The following is a 6970-nucleotide window of genomic DNA, read 5'->3' on the forward strand; positions in this document are numbered from 1 at the left end:
ATTTATTTTATATATAATTAATCAAATTTTAATATTATGCTCTTTCAACGAATTAAATTGAATCCAAATAAGCAATCATATCAATTAAATATTTAACTCAAATGAACCAAACTAACAAATTCAACCAACTTAAACTCACATGGTTTATATTTCATTTGGATTTGGATCCTCTAAAGTTTGAATTTCATTTTAGAGAATAAAGTGTAATCTTTCACCATTAATTTCATAGGTGGGACCAAGAATAAATATAAAAGAGAAACTATTCAAGGGTAGAAAATCACACTTTACTCTCTAAAGTGAAATTCAAACTTTAGAGGATCCAAATCCATTTCATCTAACTACTTGAGTTTAAATATGCTAGCATGACAATTAATTAATTATAACAAGATAAACTAATATATCATTATTCTAACATATTCTTTAATTAAAAATATTCAACATATAATAACGTATCAACTAAAATTTAAATAAATCAAAATATCATAACATATTAACTAATTAACTATTCAAAATAAGAAATAGACAAACTAACCTCAAAATTCAATGTCTTGACCACATGCTATGTTGTATTCATTCTGTTAATGTTTTCCGATCGCATGTAACCCCTTCGTTGAGCCATGTATACTTTTTAAATTTTTCTAAATTCAAAAAAATATCAAATGAACATAAACATCTCAGATGTGAAAGAGTCCAACAACAGAAACAACACAAATATCTAATACAAGAATAATATGAAAGTACTCACAACATAATATGGCAGCAATTATAAATAAGAAAATGCATCAACTAAAACAATAACAAGAACGCACCGATATTTTAACGTGGAAACCCCTCAATGTGAGAGGTAAAAACTACGAGTCACCAAGACCAAGAAAATGGCTCGACTATAATCAAATATGAGGTACAAGAGAGTCTCAAATAAAGCACAAATCATGCATACAATAAGTTAAAATACCAAAGCACCAAAGCTTACAAATGAGTAATAAGAAGATAAAAAATATCCAATAATAGAGCTATTGTTCGAAGTAGATTTCTCCCTCTACAAACTTCTAATCAAACTCTCCACCGTTCAGAATGAAGAACAAGATGAGTTGAAGCTGCAGTTCAAATTTCAAGTCGATCCAACGGTGAACGAATAAGAAACTGCTATTTAAAATCTGCTGCTCTGTACAAAAATAAAAATTATGTTTTCTCTCTTTTCTCTCTTTTTGTGGCTACTCTCTCACTCTTAATGACAAAAAAAAATCTAATTAGGGTAGTGATACAAGGGTGCAAGAAAAAACTCCAAAAATTGGATTTGGGCCTCACAATAGAGAGAAAAAACCCAACAAATCTTCTCTTTCTTGACTAGGTGGAGGCCCTCGCCACCCCGGCGATTAAACAACATGTTTCAAACTTATATCTTGACAATGCTTTTGTCATCATATTAGCACCATTATCATCAGTGTGAATTTTTTCAAGTTCTAACAACTTGAAATTCAACACATCCCATATCCAATGATACTTAATATCAATATATTTAGATCTTGCATGAAAAGTAGAATTCTTAGCAAGATGAATAGCACTTTGATTGTCACACGACAACAAATAACAGTCTTGCTTGAAACCAAGCTTTCGAAGAAACTTCTTTTTCATCCATAACAACTCTTTACATGTTTCAGTTGATGCAATAAACTCAGCCTCTATAGTAGAAAGTGCAACACACTTCTGTAGTCTTGACTGCCATGAAAGAACTCTTCGTGCAAACTTGACCAAATAACCTGAAGTAGACTTTTGAGAATCGACATCTCTTGCCATGTCTGCATCAGTAAAGCCTACTGGCAAAGGTTTATCACCACCAAAACTCAAACTCAAGTTAATTGTATCTTTGACATATCTCATAATCCATTTAACAGTATTCCAATATTCTTTACTTGGATTAGAGAGGAAACGACTCACAATACCAACCGCATGAGTAATGTCTGGTCTAGTATACACCATAGCATACATCAAACTTTCAGGCTAACTGTTGTGGCATAAGAAATTTCTTCCATTGCTTGTTTTTTCTCATTAGTGATTGAACACTTCTTAGTACTCAACTTAAAATGAAGAGCAAAAGAACTAACAACATATTTAGTATCATTCATGCCAAACCTTTAAAACACTTTCTTTATGTACTTCTCTTGTTACAAATAAAGCTTCTTGGAATTTCTATAACGAGTAATAGTTATGTCCAAAATCTGTTTGGCAAGACCCAAGTCCTTCATAGCAAAGAACTTGCTCAACTGTTCCTTTAACTCATTAATCCTCAAAGCATTCTTACCTACAATTAAAATATCATCCGTATAAAGTAAAAGAATAATAAATCACCATAGAAATTCTTGCACAAACACATAATGATCTGAAGTTGTCTTATGGTAACCATGCTTACCTATAACGGATTCAAATTTCTTGTACCATTATCTTGGAGCTTGTTTCAACCCATAACGACTCTTCTTAGGTTGGGTTTGGTAAAGATTTTCGAAGAGGTGCTTGTGTTTTTTAAAAGCACAAGTATCTCATTTTGCGTTTGGTAAATTGAAAAGCCTAAGTGCTTGTGCTTGTGACTTTTAAAAGTTAGGGGTGCTTTTGAAAGCACCTAAGAAGGAGCTTTTCAAAGTTGGCTTGTGCTTATCAAAATTAAAAAAAAATCTAATATAATAAATATTCAAAATTACCATTAATAATTATTAACACCAGATTTTATTTATTTTTCCACATATATTTTCCGCCATTATATTGCCATTGAAATACTCATATATTTCTAATTTCTCAACTTAAACTTCACAAATTCTAACACAATCTTCATATATTTTTTTATTTTTCAACCTAATCTTCACAATTTCAACACAAATACATCTCTATCACGCATTAGGTATGAACTTCTATCAATTTATATTATTTTTTATGCGTTGTTTTTGTATTTTTTAGTAGATGTTTGTTTTTCTCTGTTCTTTAAAAACGTGAAGGAGACCTGATATATGAAAACCAATCATAAAATTTTCGTACACCAATTTCATGAACATTAGTCAAAATTATAATAACAACATATATATACATATGTAAATATAGATATATAATTTTACTTGAGATATGTGTCCCATTTTCTGTGATTTGTAAAAGTGAGTCAATATATATAGATGGGTAATGGACGTATCAGAAAAAAATATTGGATTACATACAAGTTTTATTATTGACTAATGATAACTCTATTTATATTAATATAGAGAGTAAATTAAATAAATATTTAAATTATTGGTCTCTAAAATTTGAAAAAAAAAAATTATTCTTCGTTATAAATATGTTTATTATAATTTTTTTAATTTTTAAAAGTTGCTTTACTAAACACAATTGTAGTGCTTGTGCTTATTAAAAGCTATTTTTAACGTAATTTTACCAAACGCAAGTGCGACAGCTTTTAAAAAGCTGTCTTTTAAAAGACAGCTTTCATAAGCTACTTTCGAAAAGTAAAAACTTTACCAAACTAAGCCTTAATCTTGCACACAAGGTCTTCCTTTTCTTTAACAACAAAGCTCTCTGATTGTTCGATGTAAATTTTCTTGTCCAAATCACCATGAAAAAAGCTATCTTCACATCCATTTGCTTAATCTCCAGATCAAGAGAAGCTGCTAATCAAGAATAACATGAATGGAGGACATCCTCACAATAGGAGAAAAAATCTCCTAAAAGTAGACACATTTTCTCTGACTAAAGCCTCTAACAACCAATGTATCTTTATACTGAGGTTTAGAATTGTATTCTTCATTTTTTATTCTGAATATCCATTTGTCCTTCAAAACAATAACACCTTTAGGTAGCTTCACCAACTCATAGGTATCATTCTCAAGCAAGAACTTCATTTCTTCTTGTGTAGCTTCAAGTCATTGAGCTTTGCTTTCATCTTCAACAGCCTCTCCAAAGCATTTAGGTTCTTCCTCATTAGTCAAGAAGACAAACTCATGTGGAGAATACCTTGACAAAGACTTTCGCTCTCTTGTAAACCTTCTGAGTGCATTTGCAGGAATTTTTAAAGTTGGTTATTCATCATGAGCATCATCACCAACTATATCAAGCGTTAGATCAACCATTCCATCTTCACCTGCACATGTATTATGCTCATTATTTTGAGCTTTAACTTTATCATCTTCCACCATAGGTATAAAGAGAGTAATATCCAAGTCAGAAAAATTATCATTAGACTGAACCATTGGCTTCTCTTTATTATCAATATTCTTCAATGTTTGGTCTTCAATAAAGATAACATCTCTACTTTGAATCACCTTCTTTCTAACAGGATCATAAAACCTGTAACCAAACTCATGCATGCCATAACCAATAAAAATACATTACCTAGTATTTACATCAAGCTTTGATCTCTCATCTTTGAAAATATGAACAAAGGTTTTGTATCCAAAGACTCTTAAATGATTATAAAAAATATCTTTATCTGATCATACCTTCTTTGACACTTTAAATTACAAGAGAATATATGGTGTCTGGTTCAAGACATGAACAATATTGCTCAAAGCTTCACCTCAAAAGGATTTTGCCAATTTATACTATGACAATAAACACCTAACTTTTTTAACGAATATTATGTTCATCTTTTCAGCCAAATCATTCAACTGAGGAGTCTTCGGTGGAGTCTTCTGATGTCTTATACTATACACTTTACAATAAGTATCAAATGGATCTATGTACTTGTAAGAACCACGATTAATTAACTATTTAATTAAATAATTAAATTGAACAAAATAGGTTCCAAAAATTTAGAATGATAATTAGAAAATTTAAATATAATTTTTGGACTTAGTAGATTTTTCTGAGTTGGAAAATGTAATTTTCTGTAAAAAAAACCGCATAAAAATGCGAACCGGTAAATTAACCGGCAGTACCGGCTTAAATCTGTCCAGTACTGTGCAAGAATAATAAAAGCAGTAGAAAACCTTAGGAAAATAATTAAAGTTGAAAACTAGGTACTAATTTTAAAGGTTTGTCCCGAAATTGGGCCAAACGGACTAAAAAACACTAACAGGTTGGACCGGGCCCAAGTTGGGCCCAAACCCAACACATATAACACTCCAAACATAACCATTCAGCTCATAACTCCCATTCAAACATAAATCCAGCTGCATGAGTTAAGAGTAAAAGGGGAGAGAAAGTTACTATTCACACCTCACTTCAATTAATCATATCTCGAGTTACAGTGCTCCGATTCGCATGCCGTCAACGGCTATGCAAAGCTCTCGCCGAGCCCGTTAGTTTCATTTAACTTTTGTAGGTAAGATTTTGAAATTTTATCTCCTTCTTGCAGTCCTAAAAAATTCGAAAATTTTGATTTTGGTTTTGAGTGAATTTTTGTGTTTTGATTGTTTAGGTGGTATCTAAGGTTGGGCTATTGGTGGTTTGTGCCCCAAACACCATCGGAGTAGGTAAGAAAACTTTTTGCCTTTGTGAATCTGTGATTTTGGTAACTCTAGATTGATTGGTGGTAATTTGTATGATTTAGTTGAGTTCTTGCACTTGTTGGAGTGATTTGGAGCTTTGAATGTGAGATTGGTGATTTATTGGTGGTTGAAAGCTTGTTTGGGCTCAAATTTGGTGTATAGCACATATTGGGACCATGGTATGGTTTTAGTTTTCTCTATGTAATATATAATATTTTTGGACACTTAGGCTAGTGAACCTTAGGATATGATTGAATTGATTGTTGAATTTGATAATGTATGATGGCATTGTTGATTTTGATGAATTATGACGTTGAACTTTGAGATTGTTGTTGGTTATTAAAATGGAAGTTGAAAATGATGATTTTGAGTGTTGATAAAGAATTGTGAAGCTTATTGATGTTGATATGTGTTGAGGTTAGGGAAATGATGCTTTTAATGTAATAATTGAGAATTTGAGGAAGGAAAATGAGGATTATTGGATGAAATTGGTGAAATGACATGTTGGTAGGTTATGAAATGAATTGGAAGATATTTGAATATCATTTAGGTCTATTGAAACTGCTATAGTTGTAGGATATTTTGTATCGATCGTGAATTTTGGAAATTTAAGAACCTTGCTGATTTTTGCAAAAATCTTGTTTTATCGAACTTTAACAGATCATAACTTGAGCCTCAAAGTGTGAAAGTGAATGAACTTTGTTTTGAATTAAAGGCTACTTTGAGAGCTTTAAATTGATATAAAGTTTGAGAAAAATAGATTTTTATAGAGGGAGTTATGACTGTTTAAAGTTTGGTGCCAAAAACTGAATTATGCAACTTTGAAATTTTACTAAGTCTGGTGAGAGTTGCGAACGCAACATGGTGCACGCGACGCGACCAACCCATTCGAGTTGGGCATCTTGCGTACACGAGCAGGGGGTTGCATACGCGACCACCCCTTTTTCAATAGCATGCGTACGCGAGGCAGGGGCTTGCGTACGTGAGACGCCTGTTTTGCTGAAACATGATTTGTTTTTGTTTTCAAAGGTTCTCCTACTTTCTAAAATTTTTTCAAAGGCTGATTAAGAGTATTGTCTAATATTTAGGTTCTAATATTGCTAAAGATAATTAGTGAATTATTTTAGTAAATTTCTATGTGTGTTTAGAAAACGGAGACTTAGGTTTCTGGAGTACTGATGGCGGATTAGTTAATTGAGATGGTGAAGTACTATATTGATGATTAGTGACATGAGTTGTGAAAATTGTGGATCTCTGAGTACTGAAAAATGATTTCTGAAACCATTGATGTATTATCTTATAATGATTTTGTTGAAACGCTATGCACCTGGCAAGGACGGTGGTTAATTCCGCTTACGTTGAGATGTGAGGTCTGAGATAGAGTATCCTGCTCGCATCCTTTCGGATCACAGGAGTGTGCCTGGCACTATAGTCGTGGGGGGTCCCGTATCTATATTCGTGATCGAAAGGTGACGTCTCCATGGAGATGTGTCGGGTTGGCAGTT

Source organism: Arachis ipaensis, chromosome B04, assembly GCF_000816755.2.
Source record: "Arachis ipaensis cultivar K30076 chromosome B04, Araip1.1, whole genome shotgun sequence".
Lineage (NCBI taxonomy): Eukaryota > Viridiplantae > Streptophyta > Magnoliopsida > Fabales > Fabaceae > Arachis > Arachis ipaensis.